Consider the following 25,526-nt stretch of genomic DNA (forward strand, 5'->3'; position numbering starts at 1 on the left):
ACATATTGTGACGCTAAGCACTGCTGTGTTTGCACTCTGAGCACTACTGCAATAATCTTTGTAAAAAATATGCCTTGTGAGGTACCCTTTGAAAACTAACAACTCCCTGATCTTTAATATTCCTGTCTGATGTATGTGTGAAATGGATATTAAGAATTATGACATATACTGGAATGATTACTATAGTGTGTTTAAATCAGGCATGGCGGGGGTTGATAAACAGGTCAGGCCCCCAGACAAAGGAAGGTATTTTCCCCACCTGGGAGTTACTTCATTGTGAAATGTATGCATTAGCATTATATAAGGAATTATGGATACTCATTGACATTAGACTGTACAATTTGCGGAGACAGGAGGGAACCTCACAGCTATCTATCTGACTCCTATTTAAATTAAGAATGGTGGAATCAGAAACAATGGAAGCCCCATTTACACTGAAATCATACAGGGGGAAGGGAATTCCATAGGAAAGGGAGAACAGCATGAGGTCATCCTGCCTCTTGAAACAAAGCCATTGAACTTTGGAAGATGTAAGCAAACACAAAAGCCATCTTTGGCATCCATTACTACACAGACACAAAAGGTTGGAGCTCTTGCAAGCTGAGAAAGATGGGTTCTTCAACCAAGATGGAGATGGGAGGGAAGTTAAAGTATCTGGAGCTGAATATAGGTGAGAAACCTGAGTAGGTAAAGATTTTTTCAACTAAGAAGGCCAGGGAAGCCAGCAGCTTGTATTTTTGTGGAAGGCCCTGACTTAGGGAAAGTCAGCCATGGGAGAAGAATGATTGGTGAGAGAAACCATATTGAGCAAAGCCTGCATCTTGCTAGATTAAGTTTTAGACCTTTAGAAGTGTATTTTGTTTTGTTTTACTTGTAACTCTTTCTATCTTCATTCCTTATATTTTAACTCTCTCAAACCTATGTATATTTTATTATTAAATGTATTTCATTTTTACCACAAATCAACTCAGTGATGTGTTAAAAGGGGTGGGTGTATCTATCCCCCAGTTAAGTTAATAAGCTGTGGTGCAGTTTTGTCTCTTTACAAGAGCAACAAACCTTATTATTTCTCTGAGCTGTCCAGAACAGGGCTTGACACTTTAGGACACACGATTTTGGGGTCATCTTGCTGATTGTAACCAAGGCTGGTGAAAGCCAGAGTGTGACTGGAGTGTTGCTGGCAGGCTGCTGGGGTCAGAGCTGCTGAACCATAGCTGCAGCTCTACACAGACATTCTGGGTGTGACCTGCATGCTGGTAGGCTGTTTGTGAGCACTGCAGGTTGGGAGCTACAGCAGCAAAGCATCGCTAGGCACCCAGGGTTATGGGGCAGGTGGTGACACAACCCCTCACTGGTCTGGATTGCACCCCAAACTCCATCAGACATATAGAACACCCCCCAAAAAATACACCTCATAAGTCTTCATCCTTCTCACCACACAATATTGTCCTGACAAAAGGTTCAATATGACACAGCTTCACCTCAATGGTATTGACAAAACAGCACTTTCATCAATAAATATGTCATCTCTTGTGCTCTGTGATTCTGCATTGTCTGTAAACATTTTCTTAAATGAACATATACACCAGGGTGGACAATACTAATGTTCCGCCTGCAGAACTAATAATTGACCCCACATTAAAAGTTACCTAGGAAGGAATGATTTCTTAAAACATTGCCAAAAGTCAATGAAGCTTGAAAAAAGTAGCTTAATTTACATGTCACCAAATCATAGATGTCTGATATTATATTGGTTTTATTAATAATTTATTTAGACTCTAAAAGTGCTAGGGATTTTCCAAGCACATAAGAAAACACAGTTCCTGTGTCAAAGAGCTCACAATCGGAAAGATAAAAATGGATGAAGCGTCAGGGAAAGTGTATCACCTGAGCAAGCAAGGGGATGACTGCTATATATGGTACTATACAATGGTACTTCCACATTTTTTCTTATTGTTTTTTATGTAAACTATCACCAGCTGGTGGTCTACCTAGCTAATTTCTTTCAGGCTTCTCAGCAGAAATGGGTCTGGAGGAGGGATTTGAAGGATGGAAGACAGTGGCCTGGAATACAGTAGAACCTCTATTTTACAAACTAATTGAGGAGTTCATAAAATTCAAAATTTCATAACATTGAACATCTCAATTACAGTAGGTACAGTGCATAAATAGCACTATGGTGAACTGCATTGCTTTCTTCTTGTCCTTCAAATCACTGCAAAGTGATTTCCAATGCACTGAAGGCATCAGAATCTGAAGGGATGTTTAATTGTTCTTCATCTACCTTACTTCTGGTTAAGTGATTTTTTTCCATCAGGAAAAATGGTTCATATAACTGGTTGTTTGTAAGACTGGTGTTTGTAAAATCAAGGTTCTACTGTGTTAGTTCACGGGTGTTTTCCTCCCCTTCCCATATGGAGCACATCACTGGCAGAGCAGATAATCTGCCTGGGTCATGTTTGTTAGTTTATTTTATATCCTAAAGGCCCAGTTTTACATCCATGCAACCCCACTTAGAGCCTGTAGTTGCATGGGTATTACTGAAGTCAGAATTTAGCCCTTAGGAGCCCTATTTTTCCCACTGTTACATTCATGTATCCCCCATGTAAATGAGAGCAGGACTAGTATTCTCCTTTTTGTTATCTCCATAACTGCATTAATGTATTGGAAGTTTTGCATGTAGGGCATATTATTCCCCATACTTTCTCCCCATAATATGTGGATCATATATACAGATAATTCCCACTAATGCTAGTTGGATGCATATATTTAATTCTCTTGCTAGAAAAATAAATACACTGTTATTTTGGCATAGTTTAGATTTCATTAAATACCCCCAAACTACCATGTTGTTATAATTCTATCATACACACACAAGTGTGTCTGTGTGTATATATGTATATAGAGAGAAAGTGAGAGAGACTCTCTTACTAGCTTGATCAATATTTGGAAACTTGCCTCTAGAATCAATAAATACAAATATACCCACCCTCTGAAGCCAAAATTTCATCCCAGCCCATTCCAGTGCAAAAGGTTTGAATGAATAATGCACTGGTCTGTCAAGTTCCTAGGACACCACCTTTTTTCCTTTGAGTGTATTCATAAAGGTGATGGAAGATGGTATCCAGGCTTCAAAGATAAGTTTAAAGATTCTGGAACAGCTGTTGATAAGGGCTGGCTGGAGACATCCTGTACAATTCTTTTCAACGACCAAGATGGAAAAAGAAATCTATTATATCACACATAAAAGTTTCATGTTTAATATTACTAACTTTAAGTCTGAGTAGTAAATATTCAGTGGAATCAAAAGTTTGTCATAAGGAAAGAAAACTCAGTTATAAAAATGGTGTATTATGTAACCATCTGGTTGCATTTCCCATGCAAACAAAATGTATCTGGTGATTTAATGTCAATCTATTCATCTTGAAAAGATATAATCGAAAAAAACTTGAAAGATTAAAAAAAATACAAGCCATCATTATTTACTAAGGGTTGGATCCTTCAATAAACTAAGGCCCTTTACATCACTCTGACAGTGTAATGGAGCCTTAAAGTGGAAGTAAACTACATTTACCCTATCAGAGCAGGGTAAAGGAGGCAGAAGATCAAAGAAGAATCAGGCTTTTAGAGCACAACGCTTACTAGAAATATGATTTAGATTTAGGGCATCAATTTAGGGCTCAGTTGTGAGCTGATCTGCACAGAGGAATAAGAGGGTGTAAGGAGCCTCCTCACACCCCTGAATGAATTGCCAACAGCACTTGAGCCTGTGTGTATGTCTTGGGGGGAGAGAAACCAAAGTAAGATTGCTAGTTTCCCCAGGATGATGCAGGTAGGTGGGGAATGGAGAGACAAGGATTGGCAGTGGGTGTAGTCTAGGGTTACCATTCGTCCGGATTCTCCCGGACATGTCCGGCTTTTTGAGTTTAAAAAAAGCGTTGGGGGGAATTTGTCAATGTCCGGTTCCCCCCCCCCCCATGCAGAGCGCGGCACGGCTGACAGGGCAGCCAGCCGGATCGAGCCACTCGCACTGGGCTCCGGCAGCCAGAGCCCCTCCTCCGCTCCCCCCCTCCTCTCCCCTGCAGCTTCAGATCACTCCCCTCCTCTCTCTCCCCCCCACCCCTTCCCCCTCCCTGCATTCGCAGATCGCCGGCCATTCGCATCGGGCCTCCAGCAGTCTGGAGCTCCTCCCCCTGCTCTCCCTCCCCTGCTGCCCAGCGCGCTGCTCAGCAGCACTCTGCAAGGGCGGGAACCGGGCTATGCGCTCCATGGGGAAGCGCGGCAGCATGTCGGGCTCCGCATGGAGCCCGACACGCTGTTCTGAGCAGCACGGTAAGGGGGTCTGGGGGTTGGAGAAGGGGCAGGGGGGTTCTGGAGGGGGAAGTCATGAGACAGGGAGCAGGGGGAGGGTTGGATGGGTCCGGAGTTCTGGGGGGGGTGGGCTGTCAGGGGGCAGGGTGTGGATAAGGTTTTGGGCAGTCAGGGGACAGGTAGGGGGTAGGGTCCTAGGGGGGCAATTAGGATGGGGGGGTCTCAGGAGGGGGCAGTCAGGGGACAAGGAGCAGGGGGGTTGGGAGTTCTGGGGGCGGCTGTCAGGGGGCAGGGGTGGGGAAAGGGATTGGAGCAGTCAGGGGTCAGGGAGCAGGGGGGTTTAGATGGGTTGGGAGTTCTGGGGAGGGGGTCTGTCAGGGGCGGGGTGTGGATAAGGTTTTGGGCAGTCAGGGGACAGGTAGGGGGTGGAGTCCTAGGGGGGCAGTTAGGGGACAAGGAGCGGGGGGGGGGTTGGGAGTTCTGAGGGGGGCAGTCAGGGGGCGGGAAGTGGGAGGGGCAGGGGCAGGGCTAGGGCGGGGCTCCCACCGTCCTCTTTTTTGATTGTTGAAATATGGTAACCCTAGTGTAGTCTTAGCTCCACTCCCACAATACTCCAACCAGGGTGGCTGAGCCAGAACAAAGGAGGAAAAAAGCTGCAGCAACAAGAGGGATTTCATCCCTTGCCAGGAATACAAGGGCCTAGATTACAACTCTCAGAGCATCTCCTAGGACAGTACCATAATGCACTGCCCCTTATTTTGGCAGATTTCTAAGGTTACAGTTCAGTCCTTAGTGATTACAGTTAAGTTTCAGTAAAATAATTTAGGTATTTTTGAGATGGTGGGCCACAAATCAGCCTTATATTTAGTCTGAAAATTATGGATATAGCATTCAAGGCAATAAAAACTGCAGAGCCATTTTGATGACCAGTGCAGTGATTATACTATTTTTATTACATGGTGTATATTCTACATTGCCATTCAATGCATTTTTTCCCAACTTTCTTAAATGTAAAGTTTACATTTATGTGAAATTCAAAGACTGCTGACCCCAATGTCACTTACTAGGGGCCTTTTCAAACAGTTCTCAGATAAGATTTTGTGTGCTGGGTCAGTTTAAAGTAATATTGTCTAAGATGAACTTCCATTCTTCTGTCCTAAATTAGTGCCCTGATCAACACTGCCCTCCACCCTGCATGGAGTTTTGAATTTTCAAGTAACATCAGACTAGGCTCTTGGTTTCCATACCAAATCTTATTTCCGCCCTTAGTGGCACAGTACCGCAGTTCCTTCCCAGCTTGAACTCACTTGAAATAAGACAAACTTGGATACCACCCAACAATTGAGTCTCTTCTGGCTCCACATATGCCTCTCACTGGAAACGAGGCTCTTCAGCTGGGATGGGGCAGGCCATGGGGCAGGGCTATAGGGACAGCTTCTCTGTGTGGCATTTTTTACCCCCACCAACTTCATGAGACTTGAATAAATAAGTACGTGCTGCCCCTGTCATGTTTAATTAACCCCGTTTCCTCTGCTGTGGAATTAAAGCCCTGTGGAGTGATGACTGGGCTGAAGACTGGTAGGGAGAGTTGGAAGCGTGGAGGCACAGAGCCTCCACCTGAATGAGCCTGGCTTCCATGGATCTCAAGCTATTTCTTGGATTTCAGTACCAGACCTTCTTCTACTTCCTCAAGAGTACTCTGTCACAAGACTTCTACTCTGTCTCCCTGAGAGGGGAGCATGAAGGAAACTGTGTGCACGCAAATTCAGAGTTCTTACATCCCCAACATAGGCAACCATTTGCCCAAAGACCATGTTTAAATCAATGAGGAAGGAATGTGTCTTAAAATCTGATGGAACCTACAGAAGGATAAGTAGTATTTTTCCAGGATATTTTAATATTGTTATTTTTACATGATTCATCAGTGTGAAAGAAATATTACAGGCAGAGTTTGGATTTAAATTGTTGTTTAAGGGCCTGATCTTCCAACTACAGACATGAGTGACTTTACTCTCATGAATAATGTTTGTCTTTTTCACATATTCTTATTATATGTTTTCATTTAGCTTAAAGCTGATTTAAAGATTTTAACTTGCAGAATTAAAACTATTTAAAAAAAATCTAGTTCCAACACCTGTAGGAAGATGGAATTCTTTTTCAAATATTGTAATGTTTTCCCATATTTCACATTCTGGCCGAGATTTTCAAAAACGGGAGCCTACAATTAGGCTCCACCTCCATATTCAGGTTCTTATACACGTCCTGATTTTCATTAATAGTACTTCAATGGAAATTCCTGGCTGCTCAGCACTTTTGAAAGTGAGGCTAGTTCTTTAGAAGCATAAATGGGAATTTAGGAGCCTAACTCTGGGTTCCTATTTTTAAATTCTTGCATTTTTCTTTATCATGAGCCTCATGCTTTTGAACTGTAATGTTTATTCCTTTAAAATAACTATAGTAATAATAAAAACTTTTTTTAAAATAATGCACATGGAAGATTGATGCAAATTTGGAGGTAAATTGATTAGGAGTGTTTACAGTAACTACTAGTATATCATTAAAGAAGAGTGTCTGTATGTGCATGTGCATATATATACACATGAACTTGTCTTTGCACTTAGGATGGAGGCCAGGAGGTCCAGCACAAGCCTGATCCTGAAGGTTTGAGCACCCAAAAACTCTCACTGCACTCAATGAGACTTTTGTATTGTATATCAGACTTTAAGTTTTGCAGGATTGGGTCTGAACTTGGCCCGTGGTAAATTTTTATAATAGTCTTGTTACTTTACTATTTCCAGCAACTGCTGAGTGATAATTTAAACATTTTCTGGAAAAATGCTAACATGGTATAATATGTATTTATTAGCTCACAAACACTATAAATTGTTGATATTTCTGTCTTCCAAGACAATTGTTAAAAGTGAAATAACAAGGCAGTCTTATCTTAGGTGAGACTGTTTCTGCTCCTTGGCAAACAAAGCCCTTGTTTGATGAGCTAGGTTCATTTCATATTTGTGTAATACCCTGGAAGAAATTAGGTTGCAATAAAGTCCATTTTTGTCACTGCATGTACCAATGAATATCACACCCAGCAGGATACAGTGGCACCTGGCTGTCCAGACCCCGTGTAGCACAAAGCCATCTGGGGGTAATTACAACAAGGTATTCTTTAAAGACCAGATGGGACCAAGGAACAGAAGCCCCTACCCCTCCCAGTCATTTACAACATAATTCCTTTCAATGATATACTTAATCCTCCCACCAGCTACGCTTTTCAGCTTGCTGTTGTCACTGTTCTTTTATGTTAATTCAGTTGAGAGACAGAGAAAAAGAGAGAGAGCGGGAGAGCAAGCCACCGGTGCCTCAAGGGACTAAAAGAAATTATTCATCCTTAAATTGTTTCCACTACACCAAGTACAGTAACAATTTTAAAAAAAAAAAAAAAAGAGGGTTGAAATTATCCTAAAGAAGGTCAATGGTATAGTCCTGTGAAACACCAGCTGAGGTTTATTCAGCCACCTGTTAGCTAGGAGGGTTCTGCACACGCTCACGATGCATTTAACCAGTTTAAAGGGTCTTTTTATTGACTGGCAGCCTCCCCACATTCAGAAAGCTCAAGCTATGGCCCTGCTTTGTGATCATATGTGGCACACAAGACTCAATTCAATTATGCTGTAAGCCTATCCAGTTTGCATCAGTGCCCTTTCACTTTTGTATCATTTGTCTTGTATCCTATAAAGAGTTTTATTTTTTAAGAGGAAAAGGCACGCACTAGAGGAGAATTGCCTTTATTTTGCAATTTAGGTTTACACTGCAGATGTACAAATTACACTTCTGTTTCAAAAGTATTTTTATTATAAAAGGGACATTTAAAAAAATAAAAAACAGAAATCCTTGGCAATTTAAAAAACAAATGTATGGCATATATTTCATATCTAAAGAAGTCCAGACAGACAACACATATATGTTCTATATAAAAATAGACTGTCAAATGGGAAAATAGCAAGTTACAAAATAAGCAACTGTGTGGGCCAGTTTGAATTACAGACATTAACTCATCTAGGGCTGGATCCTCCCATCCTTTCTCCACTGTTAGGTTCATTAGTTTTAATGGGACTACTTGCAGAGTAAAATACTACTCAACACAAGTAAGACTGGAAGAATTTGGGTCCTAGGCTTATTGTATTTGACTCCGAAAAAAGATGAACGGAAAGTGAGGTCAACATTTCAGATTGTTTTTGAAGATCATTCATGTTTGTGAAACATTGGTATCGTTCACCGAATCTATGGAATTATAAATGACCGGAAGTTACCCACACAAGCCAGTCATGAAGTTCAAAATCCTTTCATTATATATTTTATTTTCAGTGAGCATTCAAAGACTTCATCTAACAGTGACAGTATTTCCACAGTTCAGAGAAGTGATAAATCCAGCATTCTACCAAACCTCCAAGCATCTTCTTAGGAGCACAGGTAATTTAAATCCATTTCTAAATGTGTAATAGTTTGAGTCACTTACAAGATAGGCTAGGTACCACAAGGACTCCTCGTTGTTTTTGCTGCTACAGACTAACACGACTACCACTCTGAAACCTGCATCTACAGAGTGTAAACTACAATGACATGTGCAGATACAAATTTCTAGGGAGAGTGAGGATGGGAGGCAGGGTCAAACTATTTTTTTGTACTTGATTTACAGGCAATGTTAGTTTATCTTAGCTATTAAAAAATAAACTTGAGCTTACTCTGGTATAGTATTATAAAACTTAAGCTTCTACATCTAGTCTTCATTATAAACATTTGATGGTTTTAAAACAGTGTTATAACATCACATCTATCTGTCTAGGCATGGCTTCCACCATTGCAGTATGTAAGCATACCTTTGCTTGACTGGAATAAATATTGATTACTATATATTCCCTCCTCCCCCCCACACACAGCAAAAGTCAGAGAAAGGGCAATAGTGCCAAGTTACTTGCCAGTCTGTACAGCAAATGGGTATCAATTGCTGATGTATCAGCCACAACCCTGAAATATCCTGATTGCGAAAGACAGCTTTAATTTTGTCCCTTCATAATATTTCCTAGTGAGAGTTGCTAATCCAGCTGGTCAAGCTATTCATCATAAACAGTTTATTCCTTGGAATTGGATTCACAAATTATCCATGAATAGATTACGATTATCTTGAATTTCTTCACTATGCTAAATGGTTTAACAAATAGACTTGGGGTAGAATTTTCAAAGTGCCTGTACGACTTAATATTTCAAGTCCCATTAAAAGTTAACACATATCTTATATGCTTTTGATAATCGCACCAATTTAGCTCTATGGAATATTTATGATCTGTTAGCAGTGAGTGCTGCTTAGAAAAGTCAATATTTGGAATTAAATATTCAGAAAATTTGCATTTGGGCTGTCTAACTGGTCATGACATCATACATGGTATGATTTCTCTTTCCTTATTGGATGACTTGACCTTTATAAAGAGGAGTGCCTGAAGAAAGAAGTGGGGTATTTAATTCCTCAGGAAGAAAGAAAAGGAGAAACAGGGTAAAAGATAGCATGAGGTATGCCAATTTATGGAATTTTAGGACATTTTAAGACACTTTAAGTCTTGTCCGAACCTCTTTTGCATATTTAGCAATGTACATGGATCCCAGATTTTAAAACAGGTGGATTCTCTCTTGTGAAAGGGATTAGACATGGGCAGCCTATCAGACTTTGTATTCAGTTTTCTTATCACATTCTCCCTACATAAATGTATGTAAACACAGAGTCCAGGAGAGTTCTCCCTGCAGGAATACATTTTTGTACACAGATTTGCTCAGTTACATACAAATATCAATATCCATATACACAAAGGCTATACTCAAGGATATAAAGCAAATCAATGGAAGAGAGGGATTATAATCCTGTTCTCACTCCACTCCACTAAATTGCCTCTGACTATGGACCACCAACATACCTCTTTATATAGGTAACTCCCAACTGATGTAACTAACAGTTCCTGGGTAGTATGTAGATAAGGAAGGGGCTGTAGCAGATTGAAACACAGAGGGACAGCATGCTATTACTATTAATTATTCATAGTGGTAGAATCCAAAAAGTCCTAGGCACAATACAGTCAGTCATACACAGTGTCTCCTCTGAAGACCTTACAGTCTAAAGTCCAGATGTTTAAAGGTATTTGGTTGCTTTTGAAAATCCCACTAGACACCTAGGTGTCTGGTGGGATTTTGCCCCTGATGGCATGGCTGATGTGATTAGGTCCTATGATGATGTCACTTGAATAGATATGTGACAGAGATGGCATCGGGCTTTGTTGCAAGGATAAGTTCCTGGGTCAGTATTTTTGTTCAGTGGTGTGTGGTTGCTGGTGAGTATTTGCTTCAGGTTGGGGGGTTGTCTGTAAATGAGGACAGGTCTGTCTCCCAAGATCTGTGAGAGTGAGGGATCATCTTTCAGGATAGGTTGTAGATCTTTGATGATGCGCTGGAGAGGTTTTAGTTGGGGGCTGAAGGTGACAGCTAGTGGTGTTCTGTTATTTTCTTTGTTGGGCCTATCTTGTAGGAGGTGACTTCTGGGTACTCGTCTGGCTCTGTCAATCTGTTTTTTCACTTCAGCAGGTTGGTATTTTAAGAATGCTTGATAGAGATCTTGTAGGTGCTTGTCTCTGTCTGAGGGATTGGAGCAAATGCGGTTGTATTTTAGAGCTTGGCTGTAGACAATGGATCGTGTGGTGTGTCCTGGATGGAAGCTGGAGGCATGTAGGTAAGTATAGCGGTCAGTAGGTTTCCGGTATAGGGTGGTATTTATATGACCATCGCTTATTAGCACAGTAGTGTCCAGGAAATGGACCACTTGTGTGGATTGATCTAGGCTGAGGTTGATGGTGGGATGGAAATTATTCAAGTGACATCATCATAGGACCTAATCACATCAGCCATGCCATCAGGGGCTCGTTTACCTGCACATCTACCAATGTAAGACAACTCCAACTTTTCATGCTCTCTGTATGTGTATATATATCTCCTCAATATATGTTCCATTCTATGCATCCGAAGAAGTGGGCTGTAGCCCACGAAAGCTTATGCTCAAATAAATTTGTTAGTCTCTAAGATACCACAAGTACTCCTGTTCTTTTTACTAGATGCCTAAATATCTTTAAAATCTAAACCTAACAGATTAAGAACAGATAAAGGACAAGGGACCAGATACAACATACAGAGTGATCAGAGTAATGACTGGCACACAGTGTTAATGCTCTCTCTTTCTCTTTTTATTTATTTATTTGTTTATTTTTTGGGTATGTAGAATCTGTTTTGAACTGCCCCCTTGCCATAATAACTTGGCAAGTTCTTTAAGGCACAGAAGCAGAAGTTGGCCTTCAGGGATGATTTGAGGGTCGGATCCAAAACCCATTGGAAAGCCAATGGAAAGATTCCTATTGACTTCAATGTACTTTGCAGGCCTTGAGAGAGAAGACTATAATAATCTTAGAGAGGTGAGGTAGTCTCCTTTCGTCTTCTTCCACGCTCCCAGGCCACATGTGACTTACTTCTCCAGAGTTGCTTCTCTGCACCATGCAGCACAGGGGAACAGAGCACTCTTTGTAAAGATCTCAGAGAGGTGCATAGAGTGGATCCACAAAGGTTTTCTCATCCCCTAAAGAGACCCAGAGGCCATTTCATATTCACTCATAGATAGGGTAGGTAAAATAAGAATTGCTGTGAACCTTGACTATTCTCCAAACAAAACCCAACCCATTTGAGAGGTTCCAAAACTATTTCAGTAAAACACTCCTCTTCTGACTACATCTTCCAAGCTCCTCCTCCCTGCTGCCCCAGTTACTTTTTGAGTGTTACAGCTCAATCTACTGGAGCTCTTGTCTTTGGTAGAAATATTGTAGAGCACATGGTGTTAGTGGGAAACTAAATCACATGTGACCTGGGACTTCCCAATTTTTCTTTGCAGCATGGGGAATGAGAACTGGGAAAGCCCCTATCACACAACAGGCATCACAGGCATCATAGACTTCTCAATACGATAAAGGAAAAAGAGCAAAAAAAATAAGGAATCCAATAAAATACCAACACAAAACAAGCCTACAGGATTATAATTTTAAGATCCCAAAGAAGGATGATACATTTTATCATTTAATCTACAATATAAACTTCATAAGGAATACCCCCTTATAAATTCTCCCATAAAGGGCAGAAAAACTTCTGAGTGAAACCTTCCTAAAGACGTCCAGCCCTTCAGACTGAAGTAAGCTCTTTAAACTCAAGCAACCCCCTGAGCTTTTGGATGGAGCAGGCTTTATAATTCCTTTGTTCCAACCCTAGTTGATTCTGGCCAATCCACCCCTTTCACCTGACTCACAATGATGTTTTAACACAGATAAATAATTTAGCCCCTTTCAATGCCAACCTCTTGACCCTCCACACTTGCTGTAATCAAAGCCCCTGATAGTGAAGTTTAAAAGCGGAAGTATTAGTATTATGGCCCCTCCTGTTGCTGCCATGTATGGTGGAGGGGGAGGTAAAACAGAAGAGGGAGCCTTTTCTGCTCCTTTTCCACGGAAGGGGGGTCTACTGGTGAGAGGATGCAGAGCCTCCTCTCCTCATAATCCTCCCTCCCCAACAATGAGGAGAGCTGTGGGTTGTGCTGACTATCCCACAGGAGGATTTTGCTGGGACAAGAAGAGCAGTGAAGACTGCTGTCACCAGAAAAGAAGGCAAAGCCACCTCACAAACAGAGGTAAAGGTGCATGGAAAAATGGGAGAAGAGGCACCTGTGGATGAAGTCAGAATGAATGTGTGAAGGGAAAAGGCAGCTATGTGATAGCATCCTCAACTCCACTGCATAGCGGCTGCTTCCCTTCCCTTTTAAGCCTCCATCCTGGAGCTTGGCTCTGTGCAGGCAAAAGTCTTTGGCCAGGGAGAGAGGCGGGAAGGCAGGGGAATAGCAATTCAGCATGGTTTTCCTCTCAGGGCAGTTTGAATCCTGTTACAACTGCCCTGGATGACAGTAACTATCCCTCTTTGTCTTTAACATAGAGAGGACAAGAATATGGCTGGTGGGGAAAGTCACTGGTAGCGACAAGGGACAATGATGAACAGGGAGGGAGAGCACAGGCAGGTCAGGTTTGGTGGTACAAGGTTCTCTCATTCTCACAGAAACGTGGTGTCTGGGGAGTGGCTCAAAGAAGACCATGCAACTGGGGTAGAGCTGGAGGAAGAGGAAGAGGAAGAGGTCCTCTTCCACTTTTTTTTTTTAGGAAGGTTAATATTTTACATTTACAATGCCCCACTTTAGTCCATACTCTGTCCTCTTTACGATCTGGCCAGTGCCTCTTCCATTTACACAGAGAAACATTTTTAGCGTTCACTGATCATACTTGTCAGTTCAAAAGTTTTCTGGATAATACAGTTTCTCTAGTTTAGTGTATTTCTGTCAGACATTTTTTGGCAGAAGAAATGCTTAGCTTTGAAGAGGGAAGCCCTGTGTAAAGAAATGTGTTTAATGTGAGGTCATAATAGAAATGTGGGGGTGGAACGGGCCTCAAGAGGCCAACTAGTCCAGTCCCAATAAACATAAACAGCAGGCTCAGCCCCTCCAAAGAACATTTTCACAAGCTGTCTATGGTACTAGGTAAAAAAGAATGAAAAAACCCACAGAGATGAGGAGAGAGAGCAGATAAAGAGTTTTTGCTGTCTCATCTGTTGACAGTCCAACCTGGTGTAGCGTTAGTGTGTGAAATCCTGGTTCTGTTGAAGTCAATGGGTGTTTTGCCATGGACTTCAGTTGGGTCAGGGTTTTGCCCAATGTGTTTTCTAGAGTCTCACACACTGGTGGCACATAATTCCTTCAATCCCCCAATTTGGAGGGTCTCATTTTGCTTAACTATATTTTCAGTAGAATGATTTTAGAATACTGCAAGTACATGTATTTCTATTTTCTATCTCATTTCCCTATAGTAAATCACAACAGGAAGGTTGCCAATATAGATCCCATTTCGTATTCCAACAAATGAATACATGGATTTCAGTTTGAGTTTGAAGTTTCCGTCTCTCTCTCTCTTTTGTTGTTGAAAAAAAAAGGCAAAATGAAAGATGGCAGATTGCCATGATTAAAGCATTTTATGAAAATAATATGCCACGTCTTCCTTTAAAAATATAGCTCAGCACTGCCAATACTTATTGAACATATTTTTAAATCTACATTTCAAGCATATTTAGAGACAGCTCCTCTGCAAGAATGGTCCACCAGCATCCATAACTTCTGTAATCCAGCAGCACACATCTCAAATTCAACAAATGACAGCAAGCCCAAAGGTTCCTACTGGGTTCGAATTGTGGATGAGCCACAAATTCTTTGAGTGACATTGGCTTGGTTGCTTGATTTTCTTGTGTCTCAGTTAATTCAGAGGAAAAACTGATTTAATAAAGCAGAAAATTAGAAGCTAAAGTCTGAACTGAACTTTTCTAAGTAAAGAAGACATAAATAATTTTAAGCAAAACATAAGAATCCAATTTCTTGAGGTAGCACTATCCAATTTAATTTTCTCCTGCATCTTGTTTAGAAGTTTTCATCAAAGGAAGATAAAAGAAAATTTCATTTAAAGGAACCAGATAGCCCCAGTTACTATTAAAATTCAGAATATGACATTAAAAACATTTAGATTAAGATTCCCTGATGGGGCAAAAACATTGTCGTGGGTGGTTCTGGGTACATGTCGTCAGGCCCACCTCCCTTCCTGCCTCCGTGAAAGCTACAGCAAAAAATCGTTTCTCGCCTTTTTTCCTGGGTTACCCATGCAGACACCATACCACGGCAAGCATGGAGCCCGCTCAGCTCACTGTCATCGTATGTCTCCTGGGTGCTGCTGGCAGACGCAGTACTGCAGTGCTACACAGCAGCATCCCCTTGTCTTGCTAGCCGTCGTTGTCGTCCCATTCTGGCCAACCTCGGTTAGGTTGGTCAGGGGCGCCTGGGCAGACATGGGTGCTCCTGGCCAGCCTCGGTGAGGTCGGTCGGGGGCGCCTGGACAAAAATGGGAATGACTCCAGGTCATTCTCTTCTTTAAGTTTTGTCTAATGGAGATTCAGTCCTGTCTGGAATATCATGCCAGCTGGAGGCTTCTGCCTCAGGCTGCTCTCCCAGTCGGCAGCACCGCGTGGTCGCACCTACCCCAGCCTACTCCTTGCTCTCGTGGCTCATGAAGCCTGGACAGTAGTAAAGAGCAGTTCAACTAAAGGCTGAGCAAGTGCATAATGGTGGTAGAATGTGCCTTTGGACGTTTAAAAGCTCGCTGGCACAGTTTACTGACTCAGTTAGACCTTAGCGAAACCAATATTCCCATCGTTATTACTGCTTGCTGTGTGCTCCAAAATATCTATGAGAGTAAGGGGGAGACGTTCATGGCAGGGTGGGAGGTTGAGGCAAATCGCCTGGCCACTGATTACACGCAGCCAGGTACCAGGATGGTTAGAAGAGCACAGCAGGGCACGCTGTGCATCAGAGAAGCTTTGAAAACCAGTTTCATGACTGGCCAGGCTACCGTGTGACAGTTGTGTGTGTTTCTCCTTGATGAAAACCCGCTCCCTTGGTTTTATTTCAAATTGCTGAAATCAGTGAAGCATCAGAATGTCTGGCAGAAGAAGAGTACATTTTCCTGATGTATGTAAACTGCAATTTTTTGGCTGTTGGTTAGCTTTTTCTTTCACAAATATTAATATATCAGATATAAGGCCCAGTCTTTTTCAGGTCCATATTCTATTCCTATAATGACGTCAATGGAAAGTTTGTGAATAGAAAGAAGGTAGGTACAACCCTCAAACCTTACTCTACTCCCCTTGAAGATACAAGAAAAAACTTTGGGGGAAATCAAGGGATCTTTGCCTATGTGAGAATTTTAGAATGAGCTTCATCACAAGCAGAAATCACTATGAAACATTCAAGTTGCTCCATATTCTCTTTTTTCAAAAATGCTTTATTCAATAGTTGATTAGAGAATGTGCTACTAGACATCTCAAATAAACAAAGAGGAATAAACACCCAAAGTCTGTAGGGCTTAATTCTGTGAAGATCGGAGCAGCCCCTGTGGCTTGCTAAATATGCTCAACTCCTATTGACTTCTGTTGCAATGGAGGCTTTTCTGAAATTTCAGCAAAACTCTAGAGGTCTAATTTAACTCTCATTGGAGTCTCTCTGTTGATTCAGACTATCAGCTTTCCATAGGACCAAGCCCTTAATTTTCAAGACGAGTCCAGTCTTTTTTCATTGTGGTCCTTTGGTTGTGCCTGCTTTTGGACACTTGACTTCTGTGTTCATAGGGATACATTTTGTTCAATTCATTGGGTTAAATGGCAGACCAGGAGTCAGTTAGTTTGCAACCTAGGATCTGCTACAGAAATCCACAACTATTTACCTATTGGGAATAAAAATTCACTTTTGCTTTATTGCACTCCAGAGCCCACACACTTACTTTATGTTGGCAACAGCTAAAAAATTACACTTTACAAATATTATTGTTTAAAAGTTAATTAAAATAGACATTAAAGAATGAATGCAGTTTTCTGAATCCATTAAAACAAGGGAGGAAAAGATTCAAAGCCCTCTTTTAGATTATAGATGTATAAATGTTTTAAATCTTTGTAAAATGAAAAATATTGATGTGTATCATATTATGCAGGTTTGTCAGCTGGCTTTTTTGTTTTAAGTACCTGGCCCATAAATATTAAAGGGCACTCCTTCTAAAAAAGGAAAAGTGCAATCTGTATGCTAGGACAACTATAAAGAAGCAATAAATTTTTGCTGTAATGACATGCTAATTAAAATTTTGCTTGTAACTCATGTAAGTGTTTGAAGGCCAGCAAATCTCTCTTTTCATTTGTGAAGTGTGAAGGTAAATTGCCCGGTGACAGTAGGACATCGCTAACAAGTACAAATTGAATAACATGCTATCTTGCTCTATTAGTCCTGCCTTGCATGTCTGAATTAGATATTCAGCACACTCCCCATTGTAGGCCTGATTGATAAATGCTAAGGAGAATTTGTCAAAACAACAGGGGCTACACCCAGTGGGACATCAATATGCTCCATTTAGTCACCCACACAGCACTTTCTACATAGGATTGTCACATAAAATTAAGACTGGCCACTAACCAGCCATCAAGCTTGCAGCAGACATCAGGCAGCCTGTGTTCTATATGCATATTAGTCACATGCTTAACAATTTGGGCTGTCATGACTGAAGCATGCAGTGACCTCTAGAGCAGAGGTTGAATTTTCCAACTACACTGAGACATCATGCTCAGCTGTTCAAGATTTTAGACCATTTCCTGCCAGATCTGTGCACAGATGCACTGCCCTAAGCTATAATCTGTGGCCTAGTCCAAATGACAAATGGCACAGTGTAGATTATTGCATTATATATTAAGTACTGCAAGTCTGTAAATTATAAGTAAACTACTGTTCAGACCAAATGTCTCCTCCAGCTTTAAGAATACTTTCCGTCACAACTCTTCTCATATACAAGTCTAGTAACTATCTGGTGAAGGAGGAGATCAAAGTCCCCAAAACTGGAATTAACTGTGTCCACTCCAAATTAGCTGCTTGAATATCAAGCAGTTTTGTATGAGCTGTAATTAAATAAGTCACTGTTGGATTTGGTGCTCCCCTTCCATAAAAATTAATAGCAAATTAAAATTTCACATTTTTATACATGTAGATACTTATGTTTGATAATTCAGGAGGCCGGCATTGTCAGCCACATTACATTTCCTGATTAATTCAATATGGATTAGCTATACAATATATAGTGTGATTAAAAGTGAATAGGAAATCTAAACAGATTTAGTACTGAGGGCATTTAATTTTTCTTTCTGGTATTCTTAGTCTTTGTTTATATGCTGAAGTCTTTGTTTATATGTTTAACAGCTGTGAAAGGGACAAAGAAAAAGTAAGCTGGATAAAGAGCTGTTCCCTTTATTTCTTACCACTAAACCGAAATTTTAGAGAAAAAATAGAATTTTCTTTTTATCCATCCATATGGCAGAATGTTAGTGTGTTTGGCATGTGTAGCCGGTACTGTAATATGTCAGCTGATATTTTGGAGCCAACAGCCAGATTTTTGGTGGTTGATAGAAATAGGAGAAATCAACTCTCCATTTCAGAAATACTTGCATGCAATCATATCTGCTTATGCTGTTAAACTTCTGTGATTACGGCTGTACTAATGACCAGAAGTGGGCAAATCAAGGCTTGCTTCTGCTGCCATTGAAGTCAATGGCGCAACTCCCATTGATTTCAAGGGGGATAGGGTAGGGTCCCAAGTGGAGATAATATTCATATTGAATTAAATCTGAATGTTAAAATGTTCAGTTAACCTCTCTTTGTTTCATGTGAGAAAGGTTTAAATCTCAGATGGTATTATGAGTATTACAAGTTAAAACAATTGACACTGTTGTCTATTTCACTGTGGATTTTCGTTGTACTAGTGAGTTGTAAGGTTTCATAGTACAATTAATTGTGTCCCAGCCTAAGGTGACCCCAATGAATAAGACCCTCCCTCCATTCTGTGTTGTTACATTAGGGCTCTCCACATCACAGCTAGATCACAGGGACAGAGCAGAATCTGCGCATGTGGATAATTCTCTTTACCTGAGTAAGGGGGTGGGGCACAGGGAATAGGCAAGTCTTGGTTCCATCTCCTCAGTAGTAGCCACTGATGCTGAGCTAGCAGTATGTGCAAAAGTAACCTGCACCCACTTAAGGGGTACAATAAATTACTTCTCCCAGGATCAAGGGGGCAGGGCAGTGAAATAATTGTGACTGCATAACAATTCCTTTGCAGGGCATTTCATTTCCTGTGGTGGCACAGCAAAAATCACCCATTACACAGGATATTGAGCAAAGGCAGCTCAACTTAGCCCTGTGTAGTTTGTTGCTAATGTCCTAAAATATCCAGAGTGGGCAATGCCATAAAAGCCTACTTGAGTCATCTTTACTACTGTTTTTTCCATTATGGAAGTCATGCCATTCTGGAGACCCTATCTTTAAGGTAGAGGCCAATGTTAGGAAAGGCTGTTTCTTGTACAACTCAATGTAATGGGGAAACATTTTTTTCAAGGATATTGTAGAAAAGTTCCACAGATTCCTATGAAATGGATTTGGTTCATTCAACCAATGACTAGAAAATAGCAGGGTGACAAGCCAATTTAGAAATCTCTCTGAAGGATTTATTATCTTCACATAATATTTGCAAGTAAGATCACAGTGTGACAAATTAACGAAAACACATTAAACCAGACCACACATACAAACAGAAAACACAGTAGGAATCTTTCAGTAAGAATTAATAGTAATTTTTGCCAAAATAAATATAAAATGCAGAGCAGTTCTTGAAATGATATCATGGAGGCATTCTTTTCAGCCAATATTCTGCCCATAGTGTAGGCCTTTTTCAGTTTCAGTTGTGTTGGCTATTTTCAGTATTATAGTCAGTTTCTCCATGGAAACAATAGCCCCAAATAGGTAAATTTTCCTTTCATGCACTATTGTGCTTGACAAGATACAGTAGAACTATAGCTTCAGCTACAGGTTAAGTAAAATAGAAGTTCTTCTCCTTCCCCCATGTGACTGGGCTCATGCTGAAGAAAGACACTTATTTTCATTTTAGGATAGATGTGGGGGGCAAATCATGCTCATTGTAATCTGGAATAATTCCAGTGGAGTTCTTTCATATTTACACAATTGTAACAGAGCAGAATCTGGCCATGTGTCTATTTCTGACTTAATTCTGAGAAACAGAAAATAAGTTCTATTTGATCCTCTGGTTGCTGCTCTGTCACTGGAAATCAGAATGGTCCCTCAGCAAAAGTTGGGTCATCAGACCCTTCCGTTATGTTCAAGTTAAAAGCTGATGTAGGCAATTGCTTCTAGAGAGAAAACACTTTCAGTTTACTCATTTTGGTAAACTTCCAATTCAAGTGTTATTTAATTTAAGTGAATTAGTAAGTGAATTCTTCACTGATACCAGACATTGGACAGTAGAGTTGAAGGCAGATAACCTCTGCAGCTCACAGTTAGTTAATGAACCAGAAAAAAAAACATGCACAATGCGAGAGAGCTATACAACTGATTGCAACCCAATGACTGTAAAAATTAAGAATAAACTTTGTTATAAATTATGGTCCAAATTCCCCTCTGCACAGGAGACACACGCAGACCTGTGACAGAGGAAGAGAACTCCATATGCCCCGTCTCCCATGGAAGTTCCACAAGAGTGCAATTTGTGATCAGAGCCTGAGTACTCTCTTAAAAGTGCAAAGATCTGCTTACTTTTGTTGGTAAATGAGGGAGGAAAGACAGCAGGAAATGAACAACTGCCAACAGTGTGGTAAGCCTGAGGGATAGGGGCCTAAGACCAATTTAAGAATGTAAGGTGTCTGAGCAAGTGAAGTCAGGAGGAAGGAATGGCCAGGAATTTGTTCAGGAAATGAGGGTCTCCATTCTGAGTGGGCTGTGAGGCAATGTGTAGGAGGCTGGATCAGCCTTGCCTAACAGGGTCCAGTTCTGCAAACCTTTATTCACAGCAGTAGTCCTGTTGTGGTCAATGGAAAATGTCTGTAGCAGCAAGATTTGTAGGATTCAGCCCCCATTGCAGGGGGAATGAGTCCATGGTGCAGGCAGGAAGTTGAGGGAAAGGGTCAGACACTGGCAGAGAAGCCTCTGGAGTGGTGGACAAAAACTACAGAGAGGTGAGGGCACCTCTGGTCGATTGGGCTGTAAGTTTGCCCAGTTTAGACCTAAAGAAACGTATGCTTCCCTGCTAGTAATAAGTTCCATGGCCTGATGACAGCATCACGTTGAGTTGGTGTTGCCTCTAGCCCCCCCGCCTCCAAATAGCCATTCCCCCCGCCACAGAGAAGCACTGAATATCATGGATCTTTGCTGGAAGGATAATTCTGATGCTGAGCAATAATGGCAGAATCCTGGTTGGGAATGAGGAGGATAAGAAGCACATACAATAAGCTCCACACACTATATGCAGTATAGTTGTAGCCATGTCAGTCCCAGGATATCAGAGATACAGTTTACTCCTTTTGGTAAGCCTAAAAAGATACTACCTCTCCCACCTTGTCTCTTCACACACTGTAGATGTTTTCAGGAAGGAAGTATGTAGGCATTAGAATGAGAACTTGATGATATATATTATAAAAGCTAAAGAATAAATGAATGGGGGTTCTATACAGGCTACAATACAAAATACTACCATGTTTTGTTATTAATCAGAAGCCACATTTTATGTAATTGTTCATTCATTTAGCTCAAACAGTGAGCCACTGAAAACAAGTTTAGTTTTATGGAGTTGACACCTACTAGATGGGCAAACTGGAAACTTTGTGTTTACTTATTGGAAAATTTCTATCCTTAGGAAAGTGTAAAGAAGCAAACAACTCTTTTTCCCCTCCTGTTCCGTTTATCCCACTTATCACATTTTTGCAACTACTCCGCTGGTCGCTGATTTTTCTCTGAAGTGTTCCACCCTAAATGTTTTTGCACAAGTTAAAAACATTCAGTTCCACCCTGGAACATCCACAAAAACAAAAAAATTGTTTTTGCCTAGTTCTGATCGCAAAAGGTTGCTTGAGCTTTCACTTTAGCACACAGTAAAGCTAAAACTACCTCAACCACAAACAGCAGTTCCAGTGAAAACAGCATGCTCCCATTGCCTAGGGCAACATGCAGATGATGGATAGTATAACAGATGAATCTTCTCCTCGGCTCCATTCTAAACTCTCTCTACTAATTGTCATCAATATCAGTGTCACTAGACTAAGCCACTATTTCAAGTCTGCGGCCTTCCCCAGAAGCACTCCTCCTGCTACTTCTCTTGGGGTTTGTCCCTTTGCTTGTGCAATCTGTGGCACTACTTAGTGCTGAGGCCCCTGCTGTCTCCATGCAGGTAACAGATGATGGATATGGATTCTGTGTCTGGAGTTTGGCCTCTAATGTGTGATGTGGGTGTTGCTGATGCATACCCAGCTGCAGAGTAGAAGCTGCTATTGCCAACATGTGTGTGGAATCACTGCAGCAAATAAATGAATTAAATCCGTGCTCACCGATATGTAATTTTCTATATACATTTTGAAAAATGTCTGATTGCAAAGTCAAGTACTCAAAAGTTAGGAAAGGCCAGAATTAAGGTTGCCTATGCAACCTTAATTTGGCTCCCTTGTTAATATGCACTATGATATAGTCTTTAATTACATGATCAGATACTAATTTTTCCACAGGACCTTTGCCTCCTTCAGTGCACAGGATGGACAGCGTTCACTGAATGAACAGTGATTCAATATATTATCCTCATCATTCAATGTGTGGCCCTATGCCTTATCTACCACGTAGTATTCAAACCCTGCTCTGAATTCAGAATTATTAATTTCCTCCTGGAAATTTCTATGGTACTCATCACTGGGATTTTTGTAGCACCCTGAGTGCTTCACAAACATTAATGAACTTAACTTCACAATGCCTATGAGGTGAGAGGGGTATAAAATGTCCATTTTACAGAGGAGGAATGGCAGGACATGCATGTTAGGAGTGTCAGCTAATTTTGGGTGCCCAGTTTGAGAAGCATAGGGCCTGATCTTTTAATACTACTTGCCATTTCATAGGGCTGTTTGTTCAGAGCACAACTCCCATAGACTTCAGATGCAATTGTGAGTGCTGCTAAGCACTTCCACAAAGCAGCCCCCAAGGTCTCAAGTTGGGCACCCTGAAAATGAGGAGCACACAGTGGTCACATGTGAAAAATTTGATTTAAGTCACTTCTCCAGAATCACACAGTCACTCGGGGCAGAGGCAGAACTAGACTCCAGTACTCCAGCGCAGCATTCAACTGCCTTAACCATGAGACTGCCATTCTCTTCCCATCATTCCCTGTTTCATTCAACACACACCTTTCAACTTCATCCTCATTTATAGCAGGAGTGCTCAGACAACAGCCTCCTATACTACACAATCTTGATTCAGTCTCTGAGCACTGCCCATCTGTGTACTGAAGGAGACAGAAGTCCTGTGGGAAAAATAATAATGTGATCATGCAATGTATCTATCTATCTACACACACACACACACCACTTCTCCTAAGCCACCTAGTCCAATCAAAAACATTCAGAAAACAAACATGCCTGACGTAGTTTATAAAAAATAACACTTGCAATATTTTGTTTTTATCTACACAATGCCATAGAAAAGGGATCAAGATACAGCCCTGGCCAAAGCAGAAGCAACTCCCATTGAATTCAATGAGTACCAATCTATTGACAGTGGAGTAAAGTTAGGCCAAGATATTGCCTGTGCTTCAGGCAGACGCAAACTAAGGGTCAGATTCTGTTTGACTTAGTACATGGGTAGCAGCTGAAGGAAAGGAAGGTGCAGGAACATCCCGCCTCTTTATGCCTCCAATGCAAGGCTCAAGCACAATAATAGCCCCTAAACTTCAGGAAAAGTCAGGTACAGATTCACCACTGCTCTTATTTATGGCAGCTCTCCTTCATCAGGGCTGCCTATGGGCAGTACTGCAACATGATACTCCCTTGCACCCCCACCCCTGCCTCTGACACCCCCCTCTGGTGGAGCTGCCCTGGAGGGCAGTGCAGGATTGCTTAAGAGAGCCTAAGCAGTGGTTGTGGAAGTGGAATTTTCCCTTGGGCAGTTGTGTGTGCGGGGAGATGGGGGGGGGTTGCAGGTCCTGTATGCTAACAGAACCAGTGGATGGCAGAATCCTTTCTATATATTTTAGCCTAGGAGATACCAGTTAGAAAGAGAGTTATGCCTGTCTGTTAATCAGTACCACATTTTATTTTACATTCCAATGTGTATTGTAGACCAATACTGTCCTCTGTTCACCCATTCCTCTCCTACTGTCCAGGGGAGAAAAGGACTTTGCAGCCTAGGCATAATTTTAAGACCAGTTGGGTTACCTGTAAAGAGCTGAGCTGAATTCTAGAGTGGAGTAACAGAGCAAAATTTGCTCTGCTGTCCAGAAATAGACTTGTCACATTAATGGTCAGCTGTTTCATCAATCTGCATTAGAGAGAGCATGCTATAAATTCAATAGTTATGTTTTAACAGTTTTATTTTAATTTGTTTAATGAATCTTGACTAAAATAGTGCATTGAGGGGAAACAGGGACTGAAGAGTCAGGGCTAATGGATGATGTTGCTCTAGCAGCCCCAAATATTTTGACACAATATTCAGATTTAGCCAACTACTCTCCTATGCAGAACATCCAGCATCATGAAGGGGCATTGTTTGTATAAGTGAGAAGAGGGTTGGCAGGAGTTTTTCCATTAGCTCAGTGTACTCCACTGATGTCTGCCCCAACTGTATTTAATTGGCATCTCCAGAGACTGCCCACACCACTTAGCATTCAGTGGCTTGCAGGCCATTACTGGGCCTTTAAAACAAAACAAGTCAGTGCCAGGCTTGAGAGAACAGAATTAAAGGAAATATCAAAGTCAAAATGTTCACATAAGATACAAAACATATTGCTGGCAAAAAAAACCTATGATCTTGACAAAGATTTTTGTTTTCAGGCAAGAAGTTAATGCACTATATTCAAAGAGTGATGATTGTGACTCTGTACTACCTTAGGGCTGTAAGGCTGTGGGGTTCCAGTCCAGTTGAAGGGATGGCATGAGATGGAAGTCAGCAGGGTAGCGCTGAGCCTCAGGTCTGTAGGAGATATGAAGGGGCAATGGGAACATGCAGGTGGAGGATAGCATGCAACTGGCAAAGGGAGCTGAACCAATGGTGTGAGGAAGCCTGGATAAGGTGGGGAATGAAAAATCCTGAAGTGGGGGGTAATGGGCACTGAGTGAATGGGCATACTGAATTGTGTGGGAAAGTTGGGAAAGTGAGAGAGGAACCAGCTTGAGACTACAGCCATAGGCAATTTGACTTATGCCAAGGGTGAATTTGACTCCAGATATTTTCTATTTGAATAAAATGCTAACTGATGTAAATTGACTTCTGGGGGGGGGGGGGGAGAGCAACAAACAAGTTCATTGGTAAGAAACATTGCATCTGCCGTCTATAGAAAGGTTGGCTGGCTGATTCCATTCAAGGGTTAAAATTTACATCATGACTGGATATCTGTTTAAGAGTGTGTGCAGGTTAAACACACTGAATCCTCATC

This window comes from Emys orbicularis, chromosome 6, assembly GCF_028017835.1.
Source record: "Emys orbicularis isolate rEmyOrb1 chromosome 6, rEmyOrb1.hap1, whole genome shotgun sequence".
NCBI classification, from domain to species: domain Eukaryota; kingdom Metazoa; phylum Chordata; order Testudines; family Emydidae; genus Emys; species Emys orbicularis.